At 42.8% G+C, this 14,235-nt stretch overlaps 1 protein-coding gene across 1 annotated transcript in view; it reads left to right on the forward strand.

The window, feature by feature from the left end:
- The first annotated feature begins 2,282 nt into the window (after positions 1–2,282).
- Positions 2,283–14,235, forward strand: part of DHX40 (DEAH-box helicase 40) — a 58,607-nt gene continuing 46,654 nt past the window's right edge. Inside the window, exon 1 of the mRNA XM_084650920.1 lies at positions 2,283–2,428. The gene's annotated coding sequence lies outside the window, so the exon portion shown is untranslated. The remainder of the gene's footprint in view (positions 2,429–14,235) is intronic.

The following is a 14,235-nucleotide window of genomic DNA, read 5'->3' on the forward strand; positions in this document are numbered from 1 at the left end:
ATGCTTGCTTGGTGTCTAGTAACATACCCAGATGCAGCATACATGTGAAGAACAGGACGACAGACTGTAGGGTGCTATGTTGCACTGGCTGAAAGATGGTCAAAATGAATTCTGCTTTGGCAGATGGGGAGGTAATAGGGCTTTCCCATCTCTAATGTCTGGGGTTCTTTCATTTGGTGGCTCTCTCCATTAGCACAGGGAGGTCCCAGTTGTGATATGAGCCCCATTGTGCTGTGTACTATTATTATAAATATAAAGGGAAGGGTAACCATCTTTTTGTATACAGTGCTATAAAATTCCTCCTGGCCAAAGGCAAGACCCTTTCACCTGTAAAGAGTTAAGAAGCTAAGGTAACCTTGCTGGCACCTGACCCAAAATGACCAATGCGGGGACAAATCTGGAGGGGGGTAGGGGGACAAAGGGTTCTGTCTGTCTGTGTGATGCTTCTGCCGGGAACAGATCAGAAATGCAAGCCTTGCAACTCCTGTTAAGTTAGTAAGTAATCTAGCTAGAAAATGCGTTAGATTTTCTCTTGTTTAATGGCTGGTAAAATAAGCTGTGCTGGAGGGAATGTATATTCTTATTTTGTGTCTTTTTGTAACTTAAGGTTTTGCCTAGAGGGATTCCCTATGTTTTGAATCTGATTACCGTGTAAAGTATTTACCATCCTAATTTTACAGAGGTGATTCTTTTACTTTTTCTTTAATTAAAATTCTTCTTTTAAGAACCTGATTTGATTTTTCATTGTTTTTAAGATCCAAGGGTTTGGGTCTGCGTTCACCCATACCAATTGGTGAGGATTATTATCAAGCCTTCCCCAGGAAAGGGGGTGTAGGGCTTGGGGGGGATATTTTAGGGAAAGACGTCTCTTTCCCTGTTCTTTGTTTAAAACGCTTGGTGGTAGCAGCATGCTGTTCAAGGACAAGGCAGAGTTTGTACGTTGGGGAAGTTTTTAACCTAAGCTGGTAAAAATAAGCTTAGGGGGTCTTTCATGCAGGTCCCCACATCTGTACCCTACAGTTCAGAGTTGGGAAGGAACCTTCACAACTATATAAACACCAAGTAAGAGACTGTCCCTAATCCAAAGCACTTACAATCTAAACAGACAAAAGATGGGAGAAAGGAAGTGGTATTATCGCTGTGTTACAGGTGGGGAACTGAGGCACAGAGAAATGAAGTAACTGACTTACAGTCAAGTGAGACATCTATGGCAGAGCTGGGAATTTAACCCAGATGTGCTGAACTGCAAACCAGTGCCATAATCCTAAAACTGTCCTCCCTCTCTAGCCTCAAATGTCTATTTGCGGTATCTGTATAACTCCAAAAGGTAAGACAGCTTAGCGTTTATTTTCAATCACCCCTAAGAGCATCCTCTTTCAATCACCGTGGAATGCAAAGAAGAGATATGGACCAAATTCTGTTCTCTGGTACCCCAGTTTAAAGCCAGAGTAATTCCACTGAATTCAGTTGTCATTTTGCATTTACACTGGTATAACGGAGATCCGAGGCTGGCCCATTGTTCTTTCTTTCTGGTGTTGGAATGCATAAGCCTAGTGGTTCTATAAGTTACATCTTTAAAAGAAATAATTTTGCTGTATCACATCTTTGCCTCCCTTATTTGCATTTAATTAGAGAGAAAAGCTTTCTATAAACACAAAGGGCTTAATTCTCTCCCCATTGCTGGTTTTGCTTTATTGAACTTAATGAGAGTTGAACTGATGTAAAGACAATTAGACTCAAGAGAGTTATAGGTTTGTTGGCCAAACAAACCTATACATGTAGCTGAAATAGTAACTTGCTTTGAAGAATTAGCACCTGGTCCCTTGAAGCTACCCACTGAAAGGTTCACACTGATATCATGGAAAGTCAAGTTCACATCTACCATATGGATCAGCTGTAGAGCACACACAAATTGGAGAAATTAATTGAATAAACTGAGAATTGTCCACAAACGGGGGGGGGGGGGGGAAGTCAAATGTGTTTATGGCTCAACATTATTTGTGAATTTCCTCACTGAATACTTCATACCTTGCAGATCAGTGCAGATATTCAGAGTTCACACTGGTCCCACAAGAAGTCTGTGGCAAAGATAGTGCTAGAACTAGGCATTCTGTGCGGTAGCCACTACATACAATTCCTTTAGTTATGTTGTAGTTTGGGGATAATAGCATTTAGGAGCCCAGAGGTTAAGTTGAAAAATAACATCTTATTCAAACTACACAAGCAGGATAAAGTTAATTCAAGGTCTCAGTGAGTTCCCTTTTTTCATTGCATTTCACCAGCAGGATATTGAGTGACAGCTCAGCCAATGAAACACAAGGCAGAAGTATTGCATCATGGGCTGATCATACCCCCCTGGGGACAGCACAGCGTTCACTGGACCTCTGCTCAGGAACTCAGCCATGTCTGTTGCAAATAGCCCCTGTTGGTAAGTATCATTCTTACTGCTGACTATCACCATCTTGCTGTCTACATTTTATCATCCTGCCTCCTTAAAGACATTCCATTTCATCACTGAAAACAAAGTACTCCCTTACCACTGTCAGGTTTGTGCTACCCACAGTATTACCTTTATATTTGTTGTTTAACACTTATACTGCAACAGCATCTAGAGGCCCCAGCCAAGACTGGGACCTCAAAATGCCACAGAAGGTCAGTAGCAGAACAAGGAATAAAACCCAGGTCTCCTGATTCAGTGCAATGGCATGCCCACTAGATCATGCTACAGTCCCATGGCAAATCTATAAAGCAGAATCAAATAAACAGTTTCTGGTATCCAAAGCTCTGAGTTATTGATAAGCAATATACCCTACTATACGCCTGGGTTTTATATATTCAATTAATTATAAAATAATAACTTAGCATAGGGTTAAGATACATGAAGCCTGAGTCTTGGTGCTCTGTTTAATTTTTGGATAACAAGTCAATGTTTAAATTCTATGGGCCAGAGTCTGTTTTCAGCTACACCAGTGTAAATGGTGGCAACTCCACTGATTTCAGTGGATTTACTTTGATTTTTTCGCCCAATGTAATTGAGAGCCGACTCTGTCCCTGCTGCATCACACACACTCTGTTTGGAAATGAAGAGTAAGAAAAACAAAAGGGAAAACCATGTTTTTCTTTTTAAAAATCAATAGGCAATCAAGGCAACACAGGCTCATTCATCAAAATAACCCGAGCCAGGAGGTGAGGTCTTCTAGCTGAAATCATTCTCGCTAGCTCATTAACATTGCTGTCACTACTGCATTCATGTCAGTTTCAGAATTCTGTAGCTGTTTCAGACAGTAGTGGTTGGTATGATACTGTCTTCTGCCTTTTCCTGCTTTAACCAGGTTGTTAAATAGTTTTATGTGGTTATGTTCAGAATATCCTTTCCCTTCTTTCTAACCCTCCTTTGATCCCCATACCAAAGCTTAGAAGGGCCTACAAGCACGGATACGACACCATGATCTGAGTGTTCCGACCCTCTGTTTGCCAGAAGCTGGGAATGGATGACAGGAGATGGATCATTCGATGATTGCCTGTTCCGTTCACTCCTTCTGAAGTATCTGGTATTGGCCACTTTTGGAAGACGGGATACTGGGGTAGATGGACCACTGGTCTGACCCAGTATGGCCGTTCTTAGGTCTGAGTGACACCAGCTGGTCCTTTTGCACCTTCTTTTCAGGAGTTCCGCTGCACTTTCTAAATCACTAGTGAGATAAACCTCACTTCCTGCCGTGAGTCAGGGAAATAATAATATCCCCATTGGACAGTTGGGAAACATTGTACAGTTGAGGCGCAGAGAGATGAAGCACTTTCCAAGTCCAAAGAACAGCATGCAGAGCTTCTGCCTCTCACTCCTGTCCTTAAGCCCAAGACCACTCTTCCTCCCTGATCTGGTTGCACACAGGGTCTAAGGACATGATAAAGGGATTCTCCTTCCTTCAATCAACAAGCATGGTGGGACTGAATTCCCACCCATTCTATCTAGTTTGCCCTGACCACCATAGTATCCAAGCACCTCTCAATCCCCCTGTGAAATAGGAGAGCACTATCCCATTTTGCAGATGGGGAATTGAAGTACAGGGTAGATTAACTGAGAGATCCAAGGTCACACCGGAAATCTTTGGCAGCGCCAGGAGTAGAACACAGGTCTCTTGAGTCCCAGTCCAGTGCCTCTGTTAGATAATCCTTCCTACCCCTGCCCTATTAAGGTCTTTAGGTGGTAGTAGCAGCTAACCCTCCACATTCTCTATGTTGGGAAAGTTAGGCCTATGGCACTAATTTAGCAACAGATCCAGTGGCTGCTCCCCTATCTCTTCCCTAGCCCATGGAGCTATGGGGAAAGGCACCATGAAGCAGAGCTCTGGTGCTCAGGAGGGGTAGTGTCTCCCCTGCATGGTGTAGCCCCTTTGCTATGTTCCTCTGAACAGTGGAAGTGCAATTAGGGACTTTCACACCTCCAGTAGTGGGGTAAAAAAGCCAGCATAGGGCCCATAGGAAATAGGGGCTAAAACCGAGTTAACACCAGGACACATGATGAAGCCCAACCACAAAATGCCAGCGGAAGGAAGGAATGGCCATTAGTTTCCAGGAAACTAGATTCTTGGAGTTGGATTTTCATTTACACTAAGGCCCCTTTTACACTGTTCTGGGTTTTAGTCCGCTTTAAGGCCCCTTTATGCAGCCAGAGCAGCCTAAATGGGCTTTGATATGAACGAGAACCAGGCCCTTGTTCTAAAACTCAGTTTTTGTTTCAGGGTATAAAGTAGGGGGTGCAGATAAGGCACCCTCCCTTTATCTTTACACTTCAAACACTCCATTCACTGTGGCCCAGAGGAAATGTGACCTTGTCCATCTTGCATGTACTTAGTAGAACATGGATTATGTGAACTCTGCAAACAGATGGTGGTGATCAGCAGGAGAGTTCTGTGCCAGGAATGAATTTTTCACACAAAGAGGGCATTAGCAGTGTAATAATAACTCCTAGGTACAGTTTCTATTAAATTACTTTATATGGAAACTCTATATGTCCCTGGCACAGAAATTAATAGGTGCTCAGGCATACCCTGTTGACTTGTTAATTGAAACTCTGTTTATTTTACAGGTAATATATAGGAGTTAAATCAAATTTTAAGTCTAAGGATTTATGACTGGAACAATTTAATGCTGAATTAGCCCCTGTTGAATATACCTTCCTAAAATAATAGCGTTGGTTCCAAGAACCCACATTTTTAGCCTATGCTGATCGCCCCTTGAATGAAAGGAATAGTCTGGCAGTAGCGTAAAACACCCCAGGCCAATTCAGCCCTGGTGTAATGCTGCAGAGTTAAGTGATGATCTTGGCTGAGTATTTTATGTCCTGTGGCTGGGCTGTGCCATGCGGTCAGTGCAGCGCAGCCATAAAGCTGGTGTGTTCGGACACAGGAGGATAAGCTCTGTGCAGTGAGATCTCTCAGCAGCATAGAACTGACACTGTGGTTCTTGTATCACCATGGCCACTGCTGCTCTAATAGGAGACATGGCCAGGAGGAAAGGAGCATGTATGTTGCTTCCTTATGCCCTCAGCAATCAGCAGCACAGGAGAGCTGGGTTCTATTCTCAGCTCTTCTGACTTGCAGCATGGCCTTGGTCAGTCACTTCCCCTGTTTGTGCCTCTGATTCTGTTCCTGCCTTGTGTTTGCATTGCTTATTTCAATCATTAGTTCTCTGGGACAGAGACTCTCTCTCTATGTGCTTGTGTAATGCCCAGCACATTAGACCCCAGTGTGGATCAGGAGCTATTGGAATACCACTACTGAGGTCAGCCCTTTAGGGCTGTAGACAGCTGGCAAAAGAGACACGAGGGGACTGACACAGCTGGCCTCGAATTAGGGGAGCACAAATGCTGCTTTTGTGCCCCCATCCTGCGCTGCATTGTATTCTCCTTAACAGACACCAAGGATCTGGGCCAAAATATCCATACTATTTTTGTTCTGAATACCAGTCAAGCAGGAAATGCATCACCACTTCTACCTCTTCTCGCACATAGGAGTGGGTTACCAGAAAATACACATTATTTACATACAAAAACACAAGTCAGCTTAGCCCTTTAAGTTGTTGGTATAGCTCTGTTTTCCAGTTATTGCATTTATTCCCCTGTTAAGTCCTTCTGTGGTTCTGTGTGATTTTGACAATGGACCTAAACTTTAATAAGATTCCTGAGCACGGGTAGCTTATTAAATTAAACCAGTAAATGCAATGACAGTTACAAAAAATATTAATACATAAGGGAAAATCCATTCAAGACAACTCTCCCAGAGATCAGACCATGATTCCAGCTTTGGAAGATCAAAAGAATGGGTAATAAAATGTGAATTTCACACTCTGAGATGGAAGAATTGAGAACGTTTAGCCTATTTACCTTTTTAATTACAACACATGCAGTCACATAAATAGCAATGTGCTTGCGTGACCTACATGCATCCTGTCCATGACAGGGCCTCATCCAGAGCTCACTGAAGTTGATTGAAAGGCTCTCTATTGACTTCGGCAGGCTTTGTATCAGTCCCACAGGTAGCATCAGCCTATACTGTAAGTTTAAAGATGTTATGCAGTAGGAGAGTTTACGCAGATGGAGGTTAAAGGGTATTCATCTGAATTCTAGTCCCAAATCTGTCACTGACTGTTGTGTGACTGGGCAAGTCACTATATCTGTCCCTGAGTTTCTCCACCTGTAAAATGGGGGTGATGATACTCACCCACCTTCTGTAAAGCACTCAAGCCCTGATTTTTAATGGTATTTAGGTATTGCTGTGAAACACCTAAGTGATTGGGGATTTAGGCTCCCAAGTGCCTAAATCACTCTTAAAAATGAGATTTAGGCTCCCAAGCAATGCTGAGCACAGCAATGACTAAATACCTTCAAAAATCTGGGCCCCAGAGACTTCCAGAGGAGAATCACTATTTAGTGCTAAGTACTGTAAGAAGTGGAGGAGGGATTATGGATGTTGCAGAGGTTCCTTTTCTAAACTCTGGGACAAAATGTATATCTACCCCCATCTTGGCGCAAACTGTAGAGCTGGCAAATTCAGAGAACATCATGTGCACTCACTGGCGGTACCGATCAGAGAACATCCTCTGAGCCCATTGCAGATAGTGGGTTAGAGTCTTGTAGTGTCATCTACATCCATTTGAAGTGGGGCCCAGTGTTACCAGATGTACAGTCATAAACTTCTTTGTGCTCCCTTTGCACTGAGGTAAATGATGCACAAGGTAATGGTAAATCAGGCCTAGGTCTTGGAGTTGGGAGCACCCAATGGACCTACTGAGCACTGCATCCCAGGATTCACAGTGAAACATACAGCAGTGATCATGCAGATGTCTGTTGTAGCAGTACTTTTAATTTCTGAACACAGTAGCTTCTTGAAGGAGTCTCTCCTGATCAAGAAAAGAAAGAAAGGTTTCTTTTCTGATACGGAGGAAGCAGGGAACATTACTGGATGACTCTTCACAAACAAAAGCAGACTGGTTTAAGCATCAAGAAATGTTTACATGAGCCAGTACCCATAGTCAAGGTTCAGTCCCTCCACCTTTTAATATTTTTAAATAGCTGATACTGCATCTCGATCAGTCTTTCTAATACAGAGGGAGAATTTCATGCTAGACACATGCAATTCCCGCCTGTCTTGCAATGTTTGGCCATGGAGCAGTGATATTTCTCTGGGAGCAGGAAGGGCTGTGTACAAACACAAGCAACAGGATTTGTTTGTTGGGTTTTCTTTGTAAAAATGCTGCAGATCAGCAGTGAGCTGACATCTCCTTTCATCCACCTTTGGTGTAATGGTTGTTATAGCTCTCCATAAACTGGGAACAAACAAGAAAGGTTAATATTTAATTAGATATTTTATTCTCACTCTGCTTTCTTTTGGTTGACAGAAACCTTGCAAGGTGCTTGTTCTAAAAGCAAATGACAGGAAACCAGTGATTTATATTTATATATATATATATACACACACACAAGAGAAATGCAGGTTTGAGTAATGAAATGTACACAGAGCTGCTTCTGTCTATACACAACATTGTCAGAAGGTGAAGTCTCTGTAAGGCTTTGTTGTAGCTCAACAGCTAGCCTGCAAATGGAAATACTTTCCTTGCATCATAAGATTCTACACAAAGGAATTAAGATTACATATGAGCACTGAATGTTGCCTGGTGTAATAGATCAGACAAGTAACAAAATTAAGATGTAAGTGCTCAATTGGCTTGGAGCACAGGCACAGAGTTGTAGAGAGATCTTAATTAAATCACAGACTAGATTCAGTAATGAGCTCTGCATAGGTATTTATAGTTTCCAAATTCCATTGAATTAATTCAATATTGCTCCTTTTTTTAAAAAAAAAGAAACAAACAAACAAACACGGCCTAGTCAATGTCAACCACAGCCCAGATTCTGTCCTCAATTATATTGATTCCATGGAGTTGCACAGATGCCAGTGAAGGCAGAATTTCGCCCTAGGTATGTTTTGTGCTGCAGTATAAATCCAAAGAGCCATGCTTAAAAGAATATTCTTCGGGGCCTAAATTAAACAGGATTCCATTTACACACGGGATTAATATTAATCTTCAATTCAAGAATAAGGAAGAGACCAATCCATATTTTTTGAGTATTTGAGTAAATGCCAAATACTGTCTATCAGTGTTTGTTGAATGCAGAGATTTAAGGTGGAGGGATAGGGTGAGGAGAGATTTTGCAAAATGTTGTCTGATTTATTTTAGCTGTGCTCTACAATCAGTTTTGTGTTAAAACAATACTTCATAGTATCCCTTTGGCAACTATTCGTTTTCTAGGTAGAGATCTGTTTTAGAGAAATAAACTCTTAGGTTTAAGCAGAGTTTAAATAGTTGCAGCCAACTAAATGGGCCCCATTTCAGTGGAATCCACAGAAGTGTGGGTAGATTCGTACATCTCCATTTATACATGCCTTTCCCAGGTTTGCTCATACACCTGCCACATGTGTAAATGTGCATCCTAGTACAAAAAGCCCTCCTCCAGCAAAGCACTTAAGCATGTGCCGAACTTGAAATATGTGAGTTGTCCCATTGACTTCTCAACCTACAGTTGCTTTCTGCCCCAAATGGGAATTGGAGCTAGATCTAATAAGAAAGACTTTTCTATCTCTAACATCAGTCTATGATTTTAGGTATATGGTTCACTTTTTCAACCCCCGCTATCCATACAAATTTGAATACCTGAACACTAGACCTATCCATAACCAATTAAAATACTTCTCCAGTTCAGATATTTGCTGCACTGTGGCTTACGGTTCGACTGTCACTACACATATCTACGCCACCAAGAGAAGCATGATGGAATAAGGTCCCAGTTCAGCAAAGCACTTAAGCATGTGCTTAAACTCCATTGACGTCAAGGGGGACTTAAAGTTAAGCACAGGCTTAAATTCTTTGCTGAATCAGAGCCACAGGGGTTAAATTCCAGCCAGCATTGTATTTTTTTCTGCCAAAGTAAGAAAGACTCCTTTGACGTGTCAATGTGTGTATGTTAAATATAAATCTTCTTTCCTTTGTATTATTGAGAGGGCAAAGTGGGAGGAGATGCAATGGGATAAGAGGAAGGGACAGCCCCCAGGGATGAAAGGCTGGGCAGCCATCCCACTCTGCCACCTGTTCTTTCTGTTCCCTTTTTCAGGTTTTTGCTCTGGGGTAGGCTATAAAGGGAAGGAAGGTTACTCTTAGTACAAGGGTCTGAGGTTGGCAAGGCCAATACATTCTCCTGCCACCTCCCACACTTTAAATCCCACAAATTATTAGCACTTCTCAGGATCCATGTCTGTTCACTCCCAGCTGTGGAGTCACGTTGTGGCTCCAGTCTCCACTGCTGCTACCACTAAATACTAATCCTCTGCACTTCACTAATGCCTTCTGTGTAAGGATCCCAAAGTGTCCTGAGAACAAAAGCTCATGACAACCCTGTGCAATAAATAAGCATGATCCCTATTTCACAGAAGGAAGAATTAAAATAGAAATTGAATGACTTGTGCAAGTTTGCACAGCTAGTCGGTGGGAGAGGTAGAACTCAGCTAGAAATTATCTGCTGCACTAACCACATGACCGCACACCCTTCTTCTGGTGTAACTTCCTGCCCACATCCATGACCACTTTACCAAGTTCTCATACAGCTCATGTGAACACACCAAGTGCAGAACTTGCTGTAACTCTGGAGAGACTAAAGTGGAGAAGTGTCTCTCTGTATAGTTTGTCACATGGCCCTAGTCCCCTCTCCTTGGGGAAGGACTAGCAAGGTTAGCTCAGCTGTTGGAGGCAGGCTCTGCAGGGAAATCAGAACACATAATTCACAAACCATAATACCGATTGTCTTTTCTGCGACGTCCTTTGTCTCATGACCATTGCATAACACAGGAACAACGCTGTCGTCAGTATTCGAGATGAGTGGATGCATATTGATCTCTCAACCCAAACAAATCTAGTTCAGCTGATAATGTAGCAATATATTTGGCACAAACGGAACTTCCCCTACCTGCACGCAGTGTGAAAATGTCTCCCCCCATGCCCATGTAAAAGACTGTGGTGAGGCTTACCAACGAGCCTCTAAAGACTGAAGGGAACAGGGCAAAGATGTGCAGTTGAATTGACAGCAATTGACCATTGATTGGCACCATGCATGCAAGTCATTTAACCTTTCAGAGGTGCGGCTCACTCACTGTTTGGAATCCACATATGTTCAACTGATATAAATCGAAATTCATTTTCCAGCCTTTGCCATGTGCAGCTCTCACCTGAACCATAAGGTGCACCCTGAACCAGCCCTTTTTGTACAGACTGCTCACAATGCAGCCTTTGCAGTGAATTTTTAACATGAGACCAGGTGCGTGTTGCTAAATGCAACATGGGTGAAACATGTTGAATGCCTGAAGCAAAATCTAAAGAACAAGAGGAGGGTAGGGCAACAGGTTCTGGACATGTGAGCAGTGGGAATGATGGGCATGGTAGGTTAGGCTAGAAGAGGGTACAGACTTTTTTCTGTACTGAAGGGGAAGAAGGGGGAGGTGGATTCCATCTTGAAGATACTTTGGGGGAATGAGGGGAGTTGATGGGATTAAGCAAAGGCATGACTCTGGCTTCCACAGAAGAAATGGTAATAATATTTTGCCCCTTAATAGAACCTTCCAGGATCTGAAAGCGCCTTTCAAACAGTAATTAGTGAAAGCCTGGAACCCATACTTTGATGAGATAGCAAAGAACTATCAACATTTTGCAGGTATCTCCAATTTGGCTTATCTCTATTTTGTACTGTTTTCAAATACCTAATTATGATGGATCTGGTTCGAGGGTGAAATCTCCACACTTTTGAACTTGCAGTTTTTAATTTATATGGCAGTTGTTGGAGCTGCCTTCAGAGACATATAAGTGGGTTAGTAAGCCCACTAACCACCACCCAATTAATTTCTCAGTTGCTCTGTGTGGATTGTTAGTTTGCTTCCTGTGCATCCTGGTAAATGTGTATTTCTCCCCCTACGTAACAAGGGGTTGTGACCTGCCTCTGGGCCCTAACCCAATAATGTTATAGTGTTGGATACTAATTTTTCCAACTAACAGGGCTGCCAGAGCAGGGCGCAGTCTTTGGAAATAAATAGGAGTCATGTGCTGAGAAGGTTTAGAATGTACAACCACTTCCGTGGCAGTTATTTCTTCTGTTCTCTATAGGTACTGGGGGTGGGGGGCGTGGCAGGAGATGAGAAGCATTGAGGGGGGTGTGTGTGTGTGTGGAATGGCAGGACTGCTGAGTTAAAAGAATTGGATAATCCTGAAAAAGCAGTGATGCAGTGGACATTGCTGGGTCGTTTAATCAATCCTCTATGTGACTGTAATGAAAGAGAAAGAGCTTGAGTCTCAAAATCAGGCAAGGCCTTTCATACTGGGAATCTGTGAGTTAAGAAGGAGGTTTCATAATGCGTTTGTGAGGAACCTACAACACTAGCATGCCGTACCTTAATAAAACCAGTACACTTTAGGGTACTGTCTGGTTGGATTGGTAATAGGTTATAGAGTCATTTTTGGATCACCAATTTGGTCCAGGGCAAGTTAGCAATAACTAAAAGTTGTTACTATCTGAAGGCTATTTGATAGCCTACCTGAAATGAGTTGCTGGTTTAAGTTATGTCCCTAGTGGGCAAGTGTCTGCGTCATAAAGACCATCACTATAATTGCTACCTTTGTTGGCAGTCTCAGCAGAAGTGCAGACTAGATTCCCCTTTCTCCCCTGTGGATGGTCCTGAGACACACTGAGAGGGTGATCTATTGAGAAACTTGAACTGCTACTGCTCATGTTATGCTATAGGTAGGGGCCTCCAATCATCAGGGCTCTCAATCCATCACCTCTCACCAGCATGGATTTCACTGTAAACGAAGGGATGAGGACAATACAATAACTAATTCTTATTTTGAACTTTTAATTTCTAGATCTCCATCTGTTTTCCAGAGCTCATTAAATATCAAAATTGGAGAGGGTTCAGAGAACAGCTCTGTGAATGATTAAAGGATTGGAAAACATCCTTTCTAGCTCAGTCAATTTCGTTTATCAAAGAGAAGGTTAAGGGGTGACTTGATCACAGCCTATAAGTAACTACGTGGGGAAAAGAAGTCTGTTAACTGAGGTTTTTCATCTAGCAGACAAAATTATAACAAGATCTGGTGCTAGAAGATGAAGCTAGACAAATTCAAAGTAGAAATAAGATACAGATTTTTAACAGTGAGGGTAGTTAACCAGAAAAAAACGTACCAAGGGTTGTGGTGGCTTTCTCCATCACTAGAATTTCTTAAATCAGGGTTGGCTGCTTTTCTAAAAGACACACACTCTAGTTCAGGGGTTCTCAAACTGGGGGTCGGGACCCCTCAGAGGGTCATGAGGTTATTACGTGGGAGGTTGCAAGCTGTCAGCCTCCACCCCAAACCCCGCTTTGCAGCCAGCATTTATAATGGTGTTAAATATATAAAAAAGTGTTTTTCATTTATGAAGGGGAGTCGCACTCAGAGGCTTACTATGTGAAAGGGGTCACCAGTGCAAAAGTGAGAACCACTGCTCTAGTTCAACCACAGCTTTTGGACTTGAAGCAGGAATTAATTCAGGGATGTCCTATGGCCTGTGTTATGGAGGAGGTTGGACTAGCTGATCATAACAGTCCCTTCTGACCACGTTCTACAGGTGGAAAACTGAGGCATGGAATGATGCAGTGACTCGGCTAAAGCCACATAGTGTGTTTGTAATGGTACTGGGAATAGAGTATTGAGCCCCAGAGGGTATGTCTACACCGTACACTATGCTCAGGCTTTAACTCAGGTTTGAGCCCACGCCCTTCTTCCATCCACGCACAAATCAGTCTGACTTGGGTCAGCAAGCATTCATGACCCAGGTCCTAGAACCCTGCTAGGGGGGTGGGTCAGAGCCTGAGCCCCACTGTAATTCGGACCCAAGCTCTGTCGTTTTGCAGTGTGGATGCAGCTCAAACCACAGACCTGAGTCAGAAAGGCTGCGAGACCCGGGTCCAGCATTGTAAGCCAAGCTTACACAAAGCAGTGCTGCTTCAATAGAAAAAGTCCCTTTGTTGTGTTGTTTTTGCTTCCCTTCCATGAGACGTTCCACTTGTCTGCAGTATTCCACTGGCATCCCAATGTCATGTAGAGTTTAATATTTTTATTTAAAAGCCCCCAATAACTTTTCCCTTGATCAAACGAATTGTTTCATTATTCTTACAAGCTTACAATGCAGCGTGTATGTTAAAGTGCAGGCTTGGAAACACCAGATCCACATGCCCCGGTCCCACTGATCCGGGATTACAATGCAGTGTAGGCATATCCAAGGCGATCCAGAACACAAACAGCTTTAAAACAGAGTGAATCATGTTCTGCAGCCTTGTTAGATGGATGCTCAGCACCCTTGGGTTTGTAGTGGTATAAAGATTGATTTCTTGATTAAACTGTAACTTGTGGTATAATTAAGGAAATCGTTCAAGTTCAGAAAGTCATTTAGATATTCTTAATTGGATTGGGGGAGGGCGCTTTCTCACAGTGAGAAACGAGCACAGTGGCTGTTGCATTGAATTAGGAACCTTCTTTCGCTCTCAGACCACACATGCAGTTGCTGCTGATGTCAGTGAGAGATCACTACCAGCATATGGCCCCTTGAGCACATTGCAGTTCACACTGTAGGCATCTCATTCTTAACCTCACTGCAGG

Source organism: Lepidochelys olivacea (assembly GCF_965140295.1).
Source record: "Lepidochelys olivacea isolate rLepOli2 genome assembly, chromosome: 17".
In the NCBI taxonomy this organism is placed as follows: domain Eukaryota; kingdom Metazoa; phylum Chordata; order Testudines; family Cheloniidae; genus Lepidochelys; species Lepidochelys olivacea.